Below are 20,313 nucleotides of genomic sequence, written 5' to 3' on the forward strand. Positions count from 1 at the left end.
CACTCTTGGCAACAGTGGGAAGGAAAAACTCCCTTTTAACTGTCTTGTGTGATGCACCCTGCAGGGGCACGTGGAGCAAAGTCTGTCTGCCCAATCACAGCCTTGCTTTATCACTTTTATAGCCAGCAAATTAAATAATCTGTTTCTGAGCGAGAGTAGGATTTCTGTTTGTAGCCACAGTCAGCTGATCTCTGCTGCATTTCGATTAACAGCCTCCTCCTTCACCTCCCCCTCAGACTCGCTTTTCACTTCGCCCTCCCCCCATTCCTCCTCCAAATGTTGCTGGAATGTGGGGAGCAGGTAATGGAAAACACCGACCCCCACCCTGCAGCTCTCCGGGCCAGGAAACCAGCGTCCTGCTGGCATTTCACCACGCAGCAGAGGAGAGGTCCAGAATTTTAGCACATATTTGAAACACAGAAAAACCTGTGAAAAATATAAAGAATCACAAAGGAGAACACGACAAACGTTAGGAAGTCAACCAGTTCAGCTCGTACTGAAACACTTCTATCATTGCTGAATGTAAACGGGGTTAAATGGGACTGTGCTTTACGTTACTCTCCCCTCATGCTGGATCAAACAACCTCAGCTTCCACACTTTCCTTCTTTAAACAGAGCGTTTATCACATCCTGCCACAGTTATCACAGATCTTTGGCCCATCCATCCGCCCTGGGCTCCTCTCTACAGTTATAGTGAAGCCATGCTACAAACAGAAACACTCTCACTCTCTGGACGTCCTCTTCCAGTAGGGGGGGTCACGCTCAAGCTCATCCAGAGAAAACGAGGCTCTATGGAGCTTCTGGAGATGTTCACCATGTTAGACAGAAGCAGGTGGGCTCTGTTCACTGACGACCGTCTGTTTCTGTTTGGTGGGATTAACAGAAGTTCAGACTGGCTGCACAGCTCTGCACCAAAGTGCACTGAAGGATGTGCAGCTTGTTTCTGGTGGAGCTAAAACCGTCTCATCCCAGTATGAAGGAGGGGAAACTACAGAGACCTGAGCGCCAACAAGTTTTCCCACACACAATACAACTAAAATATGACGGTAACTTTGTGTGTGTGTGGGTGTGTGTGTCCATGTGTATGTGGGTGTGTGTGTGGGTGGTCTGGTCAGACTGGACTGTGCAGAGAGGCTGGATGGTTTCATTCACCGTGTCACGCTGAAAATGCAGCCAGGCCACAAACGACACGATACAGGTGGTCCTGTGTGTGTGTGTGTGTGTGTGTGTGTGTGTGTGTGTGTGTGTGTGTGTGTGTGTAAACTGCAAATATGGATATAAAAATAAACGGAGCCAAAAAAGTGTGTTTTTTGCCAGTGTTTGTTAAAGAGCCATGTGACACTGTTAATGATGCCCTGCACTCATCAGTGTATCACTCAATGACAGATCAGTGTTCACACTAACCAGCACTGGCCTGGTTCAAGCACACTGGTCCATCATCATATAGTAGGGTGTATTTACTGGTCCAATCACGATCGAGCAATTAGGCCTGAGGTACAAAACGTCACTGAGATGTAGTTTAGAAATCACTGATCGTGAGTTTCAGCTAAAGCTCATAAATCTTCTTTGCATGGACGCCTGGACGTTAGACTAACAGCTGGGACATCTCACTCATGGCTTCACTGCAGTTAATGATGGTTAATCAGCCAACCAGGTCAGTGCTCATCGTCAGCACGTCCACTGAGGTGGCTGTACAGTAATGACATCAGTCATTAGTTTAATTAACATTTTCACAGCTTCCTTCTGTCGACTCCTGAGAGCAGGAACGATGTGAGGCCTTAAATTATTTCAAAACAGGTGAAATATACACTTTTAATCTGTTGTTACTGCTGCTGCTTTCATCTCTCCACGTTTGTTTATCTCAGATCCATCCACGAGCTGTGATGAACTCAGTTTTCCCCGAGCATTCGTCGCCACTCGTGACTTTCCTCGAAGTATGTGACTGTGTGCTGAAACCAGGCCGACTGCTGCCTTTGTTTCAGCGCGCGGTGACTCAGGCGTCTGAGTTTGAGCTCGCTGACAGACCTTCAAACAGAGCCAGCCAGTCTGCAGCACCAAATCGCTCCCATATGTCCCCGAGGAGCTCTGCCCCCCCACCTCCACGCTTCATTCACATGCGGCGGCGCGCAGGGCAAACCTGACAGGGTTCAACTGCAGTCAGGATTCCAGCTTTAACCGAGTGACAAAGAACATGTCAACAATCTCCAAAAATAGCAAACGAATGTCAGACGCAGCCGATTACGTGAGCGTCTGATAAAGTGTTCTCTCAGGCTGACTGCTAATGGCCGTCCTGTCACAGATAGCTACGCTGATAATAAAACACTAACAACGAGCTGGCTTTGCTGTTTTTCAGAAACATCAGTGAATAACCGACTGAAGGAAGCCAAAGAATCAGACCGTCTGCAGCTGTAACACTGCGTCGCATCAAAGTTAACCCTGAAGGCAACACGAGCCAAACACAGAGATTACAAACAAACAGGAGCTTCAAGTTTTTTCACTTTTAACAAAAGAGGAAAAGAAATGAAAACGTCTTCATGCTGAACACCGTCCGGCAGTCCTCGCAGCACGTTACCTGCATTACTGTCGACCCGATTATGATTACAGAGCCCAAAGAGCAGCGAGGCCACCTTCATCATCATCATCATCATCTTCACAGTAACTCATTCCCCTGCTGAGACCTGAGCAGTATTTCGATATTAGTTAGAGCCCTAATTTGGTGTGACATTACATAATGCCTCTCCAACTCCTGTAGCCCCGCCCCCATCACAGAAAACTGTTTTTTCCATTTTAACGTGTTCGTCTAATCCTTTCAAACACCCAGTGACACCAGCACTAACTGACCGAGGCCAGCCGGACGCAACGGCAGCAAAGCGGTGCGAGCATGCGTCCCCGCCCACTCTGATTAGGCTGTACTAAGGTGTGTGTGTCACGATTCAGCCCAAAAATATCAGACAGAAGCGCCGAGCTGACAGGATCCTCCTTTCCAACCTGACTGTCAACATTTTTGACCTTTAAAAGATCAACAGCACAGAGACGATCAAACCGGAGAACACAAAAAAAAACTGTCATTGAGGGAGATTTAACCTTTAACACACATTCCAGAGCTTTTCTTAAACACTTCCCCTACAACACACACACACACACACACACACACACACACACACACACACACACACACACACACACACACACACACACACGGAGATGCAGCCATTGGCTTGCTGTAATCAGTGCTCTTCCTGCTCTGCTGTTAATCAAACCACATGACAGCTCCAATGACCCAATCAGAGCCTGCAATTAAAAGCCAGGAAGCCTCCTGATTGGCCAGCCTTTTCTTAAACAACCCTAGGGTCAAAGGTTAATCTCCTTGAAGCGCAAGACAGGCCCAGGCAATCAGAGTAATCACCGCAGCCGTCCACAAAATATAAAGTTTGTTTGTATTTTCTGCAGATGTGACACATCAGTGTAGTGTAGTGTGTGTGTGTGTGTGTGTGTGTGTGTACCTGACTGTTGAGTCCATGGTGGAATAATGTGCCTCTCGGTACACGGCTCCATGGGAAACGTAGTGTAGAAGTCAGATCAAGCCAACATCACGGCGGCAGCTGAGAGAGAGGAAAACAACGACATGGTTATAACTCAGTGATGATCATACCTGCAGCACGTGTACCTGATTAACATCATCAATCATCATTAAGGCGGCAGCGTTTTCTGCCTGGCTGAAAACCCAAACAGAGGTCAGGAAAGCACGGGTTCAAATCAGTCCGGATCATCGTCCTCACTGACTGATGAAAGTGTTCCCAGGAGCCTCGAGGACCAAACGCCACCTTCCAAGACTGTGCACCCTCTGAAGGACCACCTTTAAAAAAAAAATCCTCCTTAAGCTCTCCGGGCATGAACGCAGCTCATCATTAGCTCAGTGTTGATGTCAGATAAGTGGAACAGCGTGGCTGACAGACGGGGAGCCTCCTCCTCGCCTCCTCGGGCACAGAAGCCTTTTTATCTGAGCGCAGAGGCCTCCTCAAAGGAGGCTTTATGCAGCCGAGGAGGCCCATGTCCTCAGAGCAAATTAATATTCACACCCAGAGAGCCGAGAGGAGGAGAGTCCAACACCGAGGACTGACAGGAAGCTGCTCACACCACAGCCAGTCTGACAAAATAAGAGTCAGGTCCAAGTCCAGAAACCAGAAATAATAATTGTTGTAGAAGTAACAACAACAACAACAATAATAAAAAACAATAACAACAACAGCCACCTGTTGCCTTTTTTTCTTCGGCTCGAGTTGAGTTAAACAGCGAGTGAGTCTGAGCTTTAATGGAGCTTAAAATCCAGCAAAATCACTCACACACACACGTATATAAAATATATATGTAAAAAAATAAAAATCACATTCAAACTGTGAAAGTAGTCCAAAATGCTACAGAGCAAATTACTAATCACACAAATCTGAACAAACTGCTGTAAAGGTCAAAGGTCAGGGCCCTAAGTGAGCAGTCCCTCCTCCTCACACTACACCTACGTGCAGCTGCCAAAACTAATACTCAGCTAGAGGTTCGGGCTCTTACTATGGGATGTCCCCACGAAGATAGCAAACCAGACGCGCGCGTGTGTGTGTGGCAGAAAACCCCGTCAGCGGTGAGTTATTATAGAAGAGAAGGGGAGAAAATAGATGTCCGAGGACGAGAGCGGTCACAAGCTTGGCCGACAGGAACACACACACACACACACACACACACCCACCCTTGTGGGGACATCTCATTGACATAATGCTTTCCCTAACCATCAAAAATGAATGCCTAACCCTGACCCTTACTCTAAATACCTAACCATAACCTAATTGTAACCCTGACACTAAAACCACATTTTGAGCCTCAAAAATGCCTTCAAACCTAAGGGGACCAAAATCCTGGTCCCCACGAGGGCTGTATGTCCCCACAAGTATAGTAAAACTACCAATTTTTGGTCCCCATGAAGATGTTAATACCCGTCCCGACTGACTGGCTGACTATGGAATTGCATAGTGACAACAGTATATCCTTACCAGCTGCACTTTGTTCTCCACTCTCATCCTCGTCGTTCAACTCCATCCCCAACCCCGTACTGGTACACTCATTAAAAATATGGGGCCAGTTTAGGACATACTTTAAACTCTTCTCAGCCCCATCTAACCATCTCTTTAAACCTTCGACCCAGGACGGTGGGTTTGTGGAGCGGCACAGAAGTGGAATTACTTGCTTTAAGGACCTATTCATAGCCAACAAACCAGCATCATTTGAACAACTTGCTAACAAATATATTCTTCCACCGTCACACTTTTTCAGATACTTGCAAGCCAGGCACTTTATTTGTTCCCAGACTCCAGGCTCAAGCCTCCACTATTAGAAACTATCCTACGACTCAATCCAACCAACAGAGGGCTGATTTCCCTGCTTTAGAATAAAATGTTAAATTTGAGACATACCTGTCAAAGGAGCTTGCAAAGAAAAGCGTCTGGACTTCTTTAAGTTGCTTGAAGACGTTTCACCTCTCATCCTCTTCTCGGATGAGAGGTGAAACGTCTTCAAGCAACTTGAAGAAGTCCAGACGCTTTTCTTTGCAAGCTCCTTTGACTACGATGACCTGGATGACTGAGAACCTTCACAGACATATTGAGACATACCTCTTTATCCAAGCTCAAGACACTGTAGGAAGAAGACCTAGACGTAACCTTCTCTGACGAAACATGGGCCTCCATACTCAAACATGTCAACACAACATCATTATGCGCCCGCCACTGTTTAATCCAGTTCACACGGTGCATAGAGCCCATTTCTCAACATCCAGACTGTCCCGTATCCATCCTGAAATCACTCCACATTGTGACAGATGCAAAACTGCTGAAGCCTCACTGGTCCACATGTACTGGTCTTGTCCCAGTCTCGTTCAGTTCTGGACAGATGTTTTTCATACCTGTCCAGGATTCTCAGTGTGACGCTGGCCCCCTTCTTGCTCTGTTTGGCATCAGTGGGAATGAGGTGCTTCTACGCCTCTAAAAAAAACAGACGACATCTTTCTGTTCCCTGTTAGCCAGGAGGGCAATCCTACTGAGGTGGCAGGACGCCCCCCCCCCCACTCACAAACTGTGGTTATATGACCTCATGGCGTCAAATAAGACACTCACTCCAGAACTCTACTGGGAAATTTCAAAATCTATAAGAATTTTTCAGCAAACTCTCTTATGTCAGGTGTGGAAATCAGTGTTCAGGTGTCGGGCAGTGACCTGGGTGGGAATGAATGGGATTATTTTGCAGGGATTGTGTTACTTTGGGAAATATCATACATCTGTTTATATTTCCCTTTTTCTTTCTTTTTTTCTCCTTTTATTTGACAGCTGAAGATACATTTCTGAACCCACTTTACAGCCTAAATGTACTAGTTAACCCGAATGTACAGATCTGTAATCCTTTTTTCTTCCTGTTTAGATGTATAATATATATGTTTATATGTATAAAAGGAAAACCTCTTAATAAAAAGACCTAGTTTAAAAAAAAAAAAAAAGTGCACATTGGAAAAGCCGTGAGGGAAACAACACGCTTGCTTGAACGCTTTACCATGACTGCGTGAAACTTACAAACCGCTTCCACTCTGATAACCGGACTCGAGCTGAAATCAATCGTTTCGACCAGATGAGCTGAACTGAAGGTCTCAACGACTCAGAGCCAGAAAGTCCTCGTGGCGATGTTTGTGTTACTCTAAGTGAGATCATCTGTTCTGATCCTCTTCAGTCAGAAGGGCGGTTAAATAAACGCCTCACACAGCCAGTTTGATCCTGGCGTGGACATCAGTCACATGTCAAAGCATTCCTCAGCTGCATTTCTGCTCGGCCTTTCAAAATAAAACTCCAAACTTTATTTAAAAACAAACAGAGATCCTATGGCAGTAAGACAAATGTGGCAGTGTTTACAGGTCTGTGGAGACGCAACAGCGTGGATGTTTATGGTCATAAGGTGGAGGCTGTTTCCTTTAAGAAGTGAATGAGAAGCAGCCCGCCATCCATCCAGTCAGGTGACAGTGAGCTCTGGGTGAGTGCTCATGATGCCCGTGATGATTTACCGTCACGGCGAGCTGTTTACACCAACCAGCTATTTAAAGGAAGCCCGACAGCCAGAGAGAGGGAGGGAGAAACAGCAAGCTGCTCAGTTCATGCTGACTGCATGTTATTAACACACACACACACACACACACACACACACACACACACACACACACACACACACACACACACACACACACACACACACACACACACACACACACACACACACACACACACCTCCCCGAATTATTCTTAGAATATAAACATGGATTCAGATGGGAGCTGAAATTCATTCTTGAAGAGGTTATTTTGGACATTTAACTAAATTCAAACAGGTAAGTTACTCAAAACAGAAGAACCTGCCTGCACAGCCTGTCAGTGAACATCAGCAGCCACGCTATTGGTCAGATAAGGACAATAAACAGATCTGGACGTCCGGTCCACCTGCCTTTAGCTGGAGCTGTAGTTCTGATAGTGTACCTCATGCACACCTCTCACAGCTTTGGCCTTGACGTCGTTCCTCCTGTCCAAAACAAACTGAACGAGACAGTTCACAGTATTGTGATCACCTGACGTGTAGATGTACTAGCAGTTTAAAAACCTGCCTTATGGCCCACCTGAAGACTCATTTTTAATAATCAGCCGCCACCGTCAGCTCTGCTTTAAACTGGGCTTAGAGTGCTCTGGGGCAGCTGATGTTTACACGCAAATTCCAGCGTTTGAGTGACGTGTGAGATGCTGTGAAACCACAGTCTAACAGGAAAGCAGTGAAACCAGTCGTCCTTGTGTGAAAGCAGACGGGCAAAGCGCCCGAGCTGTGCCGGCACATAAACAAACACATGGCAGGACCAGAGAGGAGACGAGCTCAGGAGGAGGTCTGTCTGCAGCGGGGAGAGAAAACAAAGTCCAGCATTTAAACGCCGCTGAAGCCTCGCTATAGCGCTTGTGCGTCTGCTTCGCCTCAGGCCACACTGCGTCAACCTGATTCCCAAAGAAACCGCCAGTGCCGCTGGCCACCAAACTCGCCGTTTTACATCACCACCCCCGAACACAACAAACATCAGAGGATCGACCCTGAACGAGGCGCTGCAGCCCAACAATCAGCCGTGCGTGTGGAATACTACAAATGCAAACACTGCCTTTGGTCACGGTGCTTACGAGGGGCGGTCAATCAGAAGACAGCTTCCTTAAAGGGGGAGGAGCTAAGAGCATCAATGACGTTTTAACCTGACCCAACCCTCCTGACCTCAATTCTGCACTTTGATGATGTGACTCGTCTTCCTGTCGGATGCTCTTAGTGATGCTCGGGCAGATTACAATTAACATGTGGAAACTGCTCCAACTGTCTCACCTGCAGCGGTGACAGGTGTACTGAGCTGTTCACCTACATTTTCCACAGCGTCGGAGTCTTCAGCGTGCACCGCAGGGCTGGACGGCGCTGCAAGGAAGTGGAAGCAAAGCGTTCAGATGTCCCACGTCTCAGATCCCAGCTTTCACAAAACCAACAGAGGAAGACGAGCGCAGGGATGAGACACTAATGGCATCAAAGCGAACAGCAGCCGGCAGCCAGAGCTAATTGAAATTAACGAGCAGAAACCAGGAGGGAGCGGCGCTGTGTTCACAGACCCCGGGCGGAGTGGGAAAACTGAGGGGTGCCGGTCGTACAAGACAAACCGACTGAGACAGAAAAGGACCGTAAACACTCGGCTGTAACGGCTCGGTCCTCAAACAGTTTGCATAGTTCAGCTTCAGATTTATTTTCAAACTTCTAAAGCACTTAAAAACCAGACTCTGCTTATTTTCACCACTTAAGAACTGGCAAAAGAAAGAGTGGGAACAGGGCAGTAAATGAAGAGGGAGCGCCAATGTGACACTCACGCATAAGATTTTCTGCTTTGACATTAAAAAGACAACAAAGAAATCCAACCTTTACTAATACGTACGACAATGTGCTTGATACTTGTGTCTAAACTAACCCGACGACGTTTGTAGCTCAGTCCAGCAGACGCCTCCACCTGCACTCAGAGCAGATTACAACAATTTCAATGAAGCTGATTAACGATGAACTGTCGTTCTCACATAGAGAAAGTGCCGTAGAAGCTTTCGGTCTTCTGAAACTCAAAAAACTTGAGCCCAAACTCAAACACACCCTTCACAAAAAACAAATAAAAAAAGTTGAATTTATGAGGAAAAAAGATCTGAGTTTAAATGAACGTGATTGCTGGAGGCTCGTGATGCTGTAACAATTATTTCCCCCGAAACACAAAAACAGATTGTACGGTTACCTGCTGACTGTCTGTGTGTTGGTAGCCTGGGCTGCTCAGGCATTTATTCGCTGTGTAGGTCTATAAGATTCAGCCGTTTCTGAGAACAACCCAGTGCACACATTAAACTTCGTGCAAAACTGATTACTGCAAACAGCATGAAGGCTGGAGGACCGAGGCAGAGATCCACCGTCACCTGAATCCTGAGTCCACGATCGAGGTGGGGAGGAGACGGCTCCGTTAACGAGCTGGACACGGAGGGGAGGGGTCAGGATGGAGGTCAGGGGCCATCACCACTGCCCCCACCAGCTAGGAGGATTAGGAAAAACAAATCTGCCTGAAGAATGAAGGAGGAACTGAAACAGACGTCTGACAGTTCTTCCTATGAATCAGTCAGACAACCTCAGACTTCCTTTAAACAACAACAGATTTCCTGAAGGAGACTAACTTCAACTAGTTAACTTCTGCTAAAAACAAACTGACAGAATGAAGTCATACTTATGTAGAGAGCTGTGGTCAAACAGAACTAAAGAAATCATTTCTGTCTATAAATGTCCAGGAAATGTGTGTTTGGTCTGCAGATGCTCCAATACATCATCTTTACTTCATGCTTGAAATTTCACTTCAATTTTCTTTACACAGCACCAAATCACTTAAAGTAAAGACCCCACAATAATACCAGAGTGAGACAAACTTGGTGTCACCAACTGGCTCCAGTCAACTCTGCTTCAAACACTGTAAAGTCTTGTTTTGTAACGAGGTTTTGTGATGAGGGGACAGAAAGCTCCGATTCCTCTGCTGTGGTTTGGTGAGACTTCAGATATCTGAAGTCGAGGAAATCAGCCCTGTTCGTTGCAGTCACATGACCGCACGAGTAATCACATTTAAAAGAGCCGGTTTGACGTGAAGCAGAGAGGGTATTCATCTGTCTTCAGGGGGGGGGGGGGTCTGCTGAATTATTTACTGGGATGGGTGGTGTGTATTTAAAGCTGAGATCGATACCACTGAAGGTCTGCTGGAGCCGCTGGAGGAAGGACGAGGTCGAAGCATAGAGGAGGTTTCGACCTTCAGCTGATGTCGATAAATTCAGCTATTTGCATTCATCAGTTTGGGAATTCATAGGGAGCATTTTACACTACGTTCCAACATCCAACAAGCTGCAGGCTTACATGCTTACAGAAGCAGCGGGTGGGCAGCTCAGTCGTTCACACAGACTGCTGCAGGCCAGTTCAAACTATGTTCTGACAACACAAACCTTTAACACAACTCTCAGCATCACAAGCTGAAGCTGAGGCGTCTCCTTCAGGGTGATTTACATCATACATCGTTATTTTCCAGATTAAGACACAAAACAAGTTCTGGATCAAAAACAGGCCAGAAGAGGAAGAACATTAAACATTACTTGTAAAAAAAATGTTTCATTAGTTCAGCTTTGTGTTAAAATATAAATATTTCAAAGACATTTTTCACTAAATTACAAAACCTGAGTGAGAAAGAAAAATCATCTGAATCACCATCAAAGATTTCACCTAGAAAAATCTCCAACCAAACTTTTATTATATATATTCCTTAAACAGTATTCATTATAAATCAGCCCGAGCCCTCCTCGGTATCCAAGCAGCCCATCAGGGGTCCTCGGCCCACACTTTGGGTCACCATGTTAGAAAAAGTAACGCATGGACACAAACTGATTCATCTACACCCGAGTGACCTCTGCCACAAATCCAGGAGAAGGAAAAACGCTCAGGAGGAGGACATGAAATCTCTCTGCAGGGACGGAGGTGAAGAATCGTCCCTCTGTGCGCTCAGCTCCCATTTACTGCCTTTATTTATCTGCACAGAGGCTGGCCGCATGGAGGGGGAGGGGGGGAGGAGGAGGAGGGTGGATTGCATGTTTTCCTCCCTGGCTCAGCCACTCTGTCTCCAGGCTGCTGGGGGGAGAGGAGGAGGAGGGAGGCGAGGCAGACAGAAGGGAGCGCTGGAGATGTGAAACCCGATCTCCTTTCCTCCTTCCTACCTTCATCCCTCCTCCTCTTCCTCCTCCAGCAATGCCACCTCGCCAGAGAGCCTCCGAGACTCCGAGTAATCTGATCCCCAGCCTGCCAGACTGGAAACCCACTCCGAGAAAAGGATGGAGGGAGGGAAGGAGGAGGAAAAGGAGAGGTGGAAATAGAGCAGAGGAAAAGGGAGAGATCCCCGAGCTCAACCTCCGAGGGTGGAAAGTCTCCCAGGAGAGGGAAAACTGAGACGGAGCGCTGGGAAGGAGGAGAAACAGATGGGGGGGGAAGCTCAGTGAGTTTGTAAAGCAGCTTTTAATAACAGAGCTGGGCCCGAAAAGGAGCCTGAACAACCAGAAGACTGCTTTCAGCTCTCCTGTGTGCTCGCTGCTCACCATCAGCCTGCCTCAGTGTTTAAGGTTATCGTGGAGAAATAACGCCAGCACCAGACAAACACCCCGAGCATCAAAACGACACAAACTGAGCATGAAAACCCTAAATCAGACGCCGCGAGCGTGTCGCACAGCAGCACGCCAACTTTAACAGAACATCTGATTCCAGCAGCGAGCTGGGCCGTGAGTTTTAAGGCCCCACCCACCACCGACCGCGTCACCTGACGTTGTAAAACCAGCGGCTAGCTGCCGTGTCACGATGATTCACAAATAATGAATCATTAACAAATCGCCTACAGTTTCTGCAGCCGCCTGCGCCTGATATTAATAATTTTGTGTTCTCGTTTATACTTTCTTCTGTTGGGCGACTGCACGGATGTGAAACAGCGACACACACGTCGCCAGCGTTTCCTCTGACCACCTCGTGGCTCACACCGCTCAGAGTCCCGGATCTTCTGTTATTCCAGTTTTATCCACAAAAACAATCAGACAGGCCAGAGCTGCCTGTTAGTCCACACACTGCTGCTAAAAATAATGGTTTGACTTTTGAACATTGAAGCTGGCAAACATGTGATGAGACTGTTGTCTACTGGTGGTGGTCAGAGGGCCCGGCCTCTGTCAGTGCACCCCAGGGTGGCTGTGGCTACACTGTAGCTGCCATCACCAGTGTGTGAATGTGTGCGTGACTGGATGTGTAAAGCGCTTTGGGGTCTTTAGGGAGTAGTAAAGCTATACAAATACAGGCCATTTACCAAGAGCTGTTTACGACATCTTAAAAAGCCTCACAGACGTGTTTCAGATGAAGAGAAAAGTTTCTGCTGTTCATTTTTTTTTTCATCCATTATCTAATCCTATTTAACCCTTGTATGGTGTTCGGGTCTGTGAGACCCGTTTTCAGTTTTTCTCAAAAGAAAAATTAAACAATTAATTATTTTTTCAACCTGAAATTCATTGGCTTTGGCTTATTTTCTCTGAAGAACATAAATCCGAACTAATTTTCAATGACCTCATACTGTACCTCCCCCCACGCATTTACATTACATACAAGGTGCTCGGGTCCACTGGACCCAGGTCTAATAAAAGTGTTGAAAGTGCAGGTCCTGTGTTCCCACACTCTGTCTTCCTCCTTTCTGGTGCTGCTGATAGTGTTTTCTTCCCCTCCTGCTCCGCACAAAGTTGCAGCATTGTTGAAAATTCAACTATCAACACCGTCTGCTCTGACATTCCCGCACATTTTACCCTCTTTCTTGAGGGATCCAAATTTTATTTTCTCATACCCTGTCCCACCTGCAAATTAGGGGCATAATACTATAAATAAGACTTTGCCAGTGTGGTTCTTTATCACAACTGATCAAGATGGCAAAAGATTATCTGCTGCGAGGGCCATCTGATTGATTTTGGAAGAGAGAGGAGCTTTGGATGATGATGTTGACAAAGAGGTTTCAGAATATTTCACATTTCTGAAAATTCAGAGTCTGACAGTGACTTTGAAGAAGAGGATGAGGTTGAGCACCATTTAGTAACAAAACGAAGACGAGTACCCCATCTGCAGCCAGCTCCAGGACCAGAACAAGCCCACCAGACAGCAAGTGAAGAAATATGGACGTCAATAACTGGTGAAATTGAATGGTCTTCTTGCCCAAGAAATGAGCCACCCTGCAGAGCTGTTACTGTGATAAGCCAGGGCCAACACGGCTGACAGTTACTCATGTGCAGGACATCAAGTCTTCATTTGAGCTTTTCATCCCAGATTCCATCCAGAAAATTATTCTGGATTGCAGTAATCTAGAAGGAAGGTGTGTTTTTGGAGAGAGGTGGAAGGAGACCAAATTCATCTAAGAACCCCAAAGGCCTACTTTGGGGTTCTTATCCTTGCAGGAGTTTTCAGGTCCAAAGGGGAATCCACAGAATCCCTGTGGGATGCAGAAACCGGCAAGAACCTATCCGTGCATCAGTGTCTCTGGAAAACTTCAACAAAATTTCCAGGATTATCCGTTTTGATAACCGAGACGACAGACCAGCTCGACGGCAGAGAGACAAGCTAGCTGCCATCAGGACAGTGTGGGATAAGTGTGTGCACCACCTCCCCCTGTTTTACAACCCTGGGCCTAATATCACCATTGATGAGCAGCTGATCCCATTTAGTTGTGAAACATATTGCTTCACGTGTAAATGTGTTGTGTCTTTACACTCACTCCACTTGATTATAACTGATTTATTTTTTTATAACATTTTATAAAAAAAAAAAAAAAACGAGAAGCACATTAATTCATAAATGTGATCTAACAAAGGTAAAGGGAAAAAAATAACCATGTTTGCTGTTCATATGGCTTGTAATTGGGATGAAGTAAACATCTGTTGAGTAATTTAACATAAAATTGTTTGATAGTGTTAATTTGGAAAGCCAAAACTCTAGCGGGTCCACCAGACCCATGAACACTGGCTGAGTAACAAAAATATGAACACCACACAAGGGTTAATAACAGACAAACCAGCAAAGTAACGCGTTCTTCCACCCGAGCCACACGGCGAGTCTGAGTTTTAAAATTCAAATACAAGGACAGGGCTTATCTGTGGGACAACAAACTCCAAAAGTCAGATTTATCTCCATCATCTTCTTTTCTTTATAGTTTGAACACAAAATTCCCACAAACACAGTCTGACGTGTGTGCAGGGATGGCATTTTCCTGTATCACAGACTCAAACTGGGATTTTTTTAGCCATACCACATCAACCACCATCACAGCTACGGCCCGTCACCTCCTCTGGTTTTCTTTCTGAGCGCCTGAGAAGACATAACCGAGGGCGCGGTGACTCACGTTGCGGTCACGACGATATACCTGCTGCTCGGTCCGTGGCTTTTTGTCAGACCCGGGGACCACGAGTAGCCGTTTCCCACGTTGAGCAGTTTCAAAAATGGTGGTTTTGATTTTCGTGATTTAGACGCGCTCGTGACTCATCGAGTGACGCCACTGACCAGCCAATCGATGGCATGCAGCCTGACAACGTCACATTTTAATATCTGTACGAATCGCTTTGGGACCCCTGGCGAGCAGGTACTATGACCTAATGGAAAACCCTGAAAACCGCGGGGAGTCGATCCGAGCAGGTACGAATGGGAACGGGGCTCAAGTGTAGTGGTGCAGGCCGGGAACAGAGACGGGAGCAAGCTCGTGGGGGAAAGAGAGGAAATGAGTGAAAATGTCAAACGAGCACGTGGCTGCATTTCAGTGATACTCAGACTGCAGAGCTTAGCAATGACAACATCAGCAGCTGGATAAAGGTTTCCAACTGGTCCTTCAACTCACGTGTAGCAGAAATGCATAAAAATGAGGCTTTTATGAAAACACTGAATAAAAATGACTTCTTGAAAGACAATAAATGTACAGTTCAGTATACGAAGTGTGTTTGAATGGCAGAGATGAGCCATGGCTGAACGGGACTCACAGGCCTGAGTGTGCACTTCAGAATTATTCAATGTTTTAAGTTCAGCTAAAGTCAGTTTTATTTGCAAAGGACCAACTTACAAGAAACAGTCACATTTAAGGTGTTTTATACTGTAAATACTGACAGCCCAACAATCAGACGACCTCCTGTGAGCAAACACTTGGTAACAGTGGGAAGGAAGACCTCCCTCAGGCTGCGTCCACACTGGCCCAGATAGATTTGAAAATGGCGTTTTCGTCTGAAAACGCTCCGCGCCCACACTAGCGTGTTCAGTTGTTTTCACAGAGTTGTGCGTCCACACTGAAATGGCCGAAAACGCTTATGTTCCAGTGCTGCACATGTGTGAAGCGCAAGAAGATTTGCCCTGCCTCATTTCTGTCTGCCGCTTATTTACTTCCGTCTCTTTGAAACGTGGCAGCAGAATGTTGAGGAAAAGCACCGAGTTTGTTAAATGGACTCACAATGAGGTGGAGTCGTTGCTGCGAGTAACACAAAAGTACAAAGTTGCAAAAGCGAGTGAGAATTAGAAAAAGGAAGAAAAGCTCTGGAGCAGACTGATATGAAGTCTCCGTTTTCTCTGTCCACACTGCGACACATAAGCACCTTCAAATGTATTCGTTTTCGAGAGCGTTTTCAAAACGCTGTTTTTTCCTTCGGGGAAAACGCCGTCTCAGTGTGGACGGGCGGCCAAAACGGAGAGAAAACAGTGTGTTTTCAAACAAAGACGCATCAGTGTGGACGTAGCCTCAGGCTCAGGAAGGGGAGGCCATCTCAGACTGCTTGGAGGTTGGGAAGGTTGTGTGACCTGGACCCCATTCACAAAAGAGCTCACTAATGCCCCCTCCCCTTTTGTTTGATAAAAAGTCAAACTTTCAAAATAAAAGCGTGAGGCTTGTCCGTGATTAAACGGACGACTGTTTGAAGATGACAAACACACCTTTGCACACTTGGCTAAGAAAATGTAATCTGTGGCTGCACAAGGACACAGGGTTCAGCTACCCTGCAAGACTCCATTAGCATTAACTGGTGTTTTTCTGTACACTGGTCTGGTCCCAGTGCAGAGGACTGGTGTCATTTTATAAGTATAGATCATTTAATTATGGGATAACAGAAGAAATCACAAATCCCTGGGAACGTCTTTAGGTTTCAAGAAGACAAAAAGAATTAAAAAACAAAACAAAAACAACTTTCACTTGAAACTTTAAAGAGTTTTTTATGTTTCTTTTTGTTTTAAACTATAAACATGACTCAAAAAAATAAAGATTCAGTGGTTTTATGACACAAAGAGGAGGAGGTGGTGGAGGAGGCGGCGACTGCCAGTCTTATCTTTTTCAGACCCCCCCCCCCTTCTCTCTCTCTGTTTCTCTTGTTGTGGCCTCGCTCACTCGCCTGCTGTCAGTGTTATTTCGGTTACAGCGATCTGGGCTTGGCTGAGGAATGTACAGCTGCCTGACATACGGATAATACTAGATTTTAATTTCTAACACCCCCTCTCTGCCCTGCCGTGTGCCTCTGCTCCCTATCAGGGAGGAGGAAGAGGAGGCGGCCTGCAAAGGTAGAGGCTGTGAGAGCAACAACGACATCGATGCTTTCTGTAGACCTTTTTAAAATACAGGAAACTTAAATGATGCTTTATATTTATTATAACAGAGTACGTGAGGCTGCAGGCAGGAAAAAGGAACCTGAAGACATCATTTGGTGGTTTCAGCCGTTTACACTGTGGAGGTTTGGATGCGTGCACAGACTGTCTGGTTTCTGTTTGTTAGCATCTCAAAGCTAACTACTCAACAGACCACAGACGGACATCCAGCTTAGACACCCTTAGACTTTAAACACAACACTCTTTAAAGACTTTGGATGCACTAAACAGAACTCAGACACAGTTAAAGCTTCTAAACATGTTAAAAACCCCTACAAGGCTATATACACCTTTACAGATTCTACAGGCTTTTAAAAATACTCAAACAGGCATTAAACAATATTAAAAGATTCTGTACCATTAACAGAGTTAAAGACGCAGCAAAAGACAAAACAAAGAAGACGACCCAGAGGGTTGGCATCTACTTTCGGCAACATTTCTAAAGCTTCTTCTTCCTGATTGTCACTGAAGACCTTTTAATGACCCATATGCAGGAGGCAGATAAATGCCAGCAGCCAGGTCTCACGGGGGCAGCCAAACAGGTTTTCCTCCTCTCCTCAGCAGCCATTAAAAGACGCCACCTAAAGCGATGCGGGTCAAAAATGTTTATCTGAGGCCCATTCGAGGCATCAGCAGTCGGCTTACAATGAAAATAATATGTGTGTTATTATCCCTGCATTCATATTCAGTAAGCAAACATGCAAACAACCAGGAAATCAGCACCAAACACCCAAATACTCGTGTATTTTGTATATCTAAAGGTTGTGGTCTAATAATCAAACAGACGGTCGTTAGCATGTACGAGGATCGCTTCATGCAGGATTTTACTGCAACCATCCCAACACGCTGCAGTTCTCATGCCACAAACTCTTCAGGCGATGTTCGACCATGTGCCTCTATAATCATATCATCGGCACCAACGCTGGTATAAAACTTGGACTGATATTATAGCGTCATGTTGTCATGTTTAAGTTCCCTAATGTGTGCAACAGCAAGACAAGGCCAGACATGTCTGAGAGCGAGAGCAGCCTGTGATGATGATGATTTAGTACCTAAAGCAGGAGCTACTTCAACACCCAGCACACACCATCGAGCAGATGCTGCAAATCACATGTAAACACATGTAAACTCCAGTGCTAACGCCTCGTCACTGTCTGTAAAGTCGCTGCTTTTACATTTACAGACGCTGCTGCAGAGATGCAAGCATCACTGGTAGGATGATCCCAAATGTTCTAGAAATATTGGGACATAACTCATATCGCCCACTCCTGCTGTAAATTAAACTAATGTTTGGCAATTTCATGTCATTCACCCACACAAGGCGGGCAGTTCGGGCTTCAGTGTTTTCCCTGCACATCTGGACTCGCTCTGCCTCCAGAGCCAAAAACGCTTCAACAGTTATTTTTACATTTCACACTAACGTCTGACACAACGACTCTGAAAACCTCACATCACATTTCATCTTAAGAGAATTCTAAGGACTCTAAAGACCACTTGGATTAAATTATTATTGTTGTGACGTTAAATCTCCTCTTTATTATTTCTGCATTGGTCATCAATGATCAAACACGACAGGGGTGAGTAAACGCACATATGAGCTGAACATGACAGAGCATCGTTAAAGAGCTCACACACCGTTTTTACTGAATAAAACAAACTGGTCCAGGTAACTGTGCTCGCTTTTACCCACATACTTCTCCTACAGTGTCGGCCTCGTGTTTGAGATTTTCATATGAGCAAACACCCTGAGAGTCTGTGCTGCAACGAAACCTGGAGGACGTCTACTGAATCAAGGCCACAGATGAATGTGCCTCATGATTGGGCTGTTCCAGTAATGGTTTTATATACAGGTGATTAAACTGTTCCCAGTATGAGCTGCCAGATGTGGTTGAATGTTAGATCCTGCAGTTTAACAGAAACCGTGAGTTAAAAATCAAGCCCCCCCCAAATGTAAAATGAGTTTGACACACCTGGATTAGAGGACGGCTTCACTGTTTCACACAGTGCTGGGCAGGTGGATGTGCAGGTGTTTAGTTTTTTATTAGAGAAAGGTGTGAATGACATCACATTAAAGGTGCTCAGGAATCAGCTGCCTCTCCGGGAACTCTTTCATCCTGCTGTTGCACTACAGCAGCACTTTTTTAAGCTGATTTAAAATCTGTGATGTCTGATAAACAGATTATTGGAAAGATTACTCCCATGTCCGCGCATTTTAAAAATAGGAAATGGCCTTAGTTTAAATTTAAAGTATTTTAAACAAGTACTTTAAGATTTTTTTAAGGAGGTACAAGAAAATAAAAGTGACTCTTTCATGCTGCCTTATAAAACCTCTCAGATTGCAAAGACATAAAAGCCGCGATAGTTAATCGATTAGTCGATCAGTGAACTGTATTGATTATGAGCTGCAGACACGTGAACGATTAAAAGCGAGAAACATGGCGGAATAAACAAGAGACAGAACTAAGATCAAAACCACCTTAAAACACGCCGAAGCAGCCTGGAAACCTGGAGCTCACAGGTGGCTTTACCTGACTGCTCAGGTGGGTCAAAAATCAGAGTTTAAAGCAGGTAAACATACAGAAACACGGCTGCCCAGCCCACGATGCTAACCAGGTTAACAACACTGAAGGTCAGCAACGAAAAGCGCCGTAAAAAAACTTTGACAACAAACTTTAACCAGTTTTTCTTCTTCGTTTCAGCACCTTAAACCCGCTCAGAGCTAACTCGGAGCTAGCAGCGCTAACAGGAATGCGGCTAACCGAGCTGGAAACAAATTCTCCCGAAACAAACTTCACCAAACGCCCCCGAAAACACCCCTACACCCCAAAATAGTCCGAATCTAGGGTTTAAATAAAGCCCCTGTGAGTTTAAAGCGATAATCTGTCACTTTTTAAATAAAAAACGAGCCAAATTTCTGCTGCAGCAAAACTACAGCCAACTTTTTTTTTCCACGACAGCAGTTAGAGAAGGAGGGGATGCGTCTATCTGCTGGCACAGAAATAAAATCTGTACACGGATAAAATTTAATTCTCATTTTTTAACTTACATCCACAGTTAAACACACTAAAATTATTTTACACCCACCCACACACACACACACACACACACACGGGTCTACTTAAAGCTGCTTCACTGAAAAATAAAAATCCTAAGGGAGTGCGTGTGCTCCAGTAAATAGACGACGCTCAGATCCGCCGTCTGGACTGAAGTTTGGGATCGTTTGACTCACCTTTCTTCCTGTGTCTTTACTGTCTCCTGGATGTTCGAACCTTTTTTCCCCGCGTTACTTCATCCTGTAAGTCCGGTTCGAGCTCGCGCCAGCCTCCGTTATCCCGCACAGAAATCTATATTTCCAGACGTTTTTCGTTGGCGTCCCCCGCTCCGTGCGCTCCGCTCGCCTCTGCGGGTTTGCGCTGCTGTTGGACAGAAAAGCAAATACCAGGCAGAGATCGTCTCCTGGTCTCGCGATGACTCACTGTGCAGCACAAAACACCCAGCCGA

The 20,313-nt window shown here is 45.7% G+C and overlaps 1 protein-coding gene across 4 annotated transcripts in view; it reads right to left on the minus strand.

The window, feature by feature from the left end:
• bmpr1aa (bone morphogenetic protein receptor, type IAa) overlaps positions 1 to 20,313 on the minus strand; it is a 39,762-nt gene extending 19,449 nt beyond the window's left edge. For all 4 annotated transcript variants that reach the window (XM_026189440.1, XM_026189443.1, XM_026189442.1 and 1 more), the window contains exons 1-2: positions 20,042 to 20,313; positions 3,504 to 3,602 (exon numbers count right to left, since the gene is read on the minus strand). The gene's annotated coding sequence lies outside the window, so the exon portion shown is untranslated. The remainder of the gene's footprint in view (positions 1 to 3,503; positions 3,603 to 20,041) is intronic.

Source organism: Astatotilapia calliptera, chromosome 13 (genome assembly GCF_900246225.1).
Source record: "Astatotilapia calliptera chromosome 13, fAstCal1.2, whole genome shotgun sequence".
NCBI classification, from domain to species: Eukaryota; Metazoa; Chordata; class Actinopteri; order Cichliformes; family Cichlidae; genus Astatotilapia; species Astatotilapia calliptera.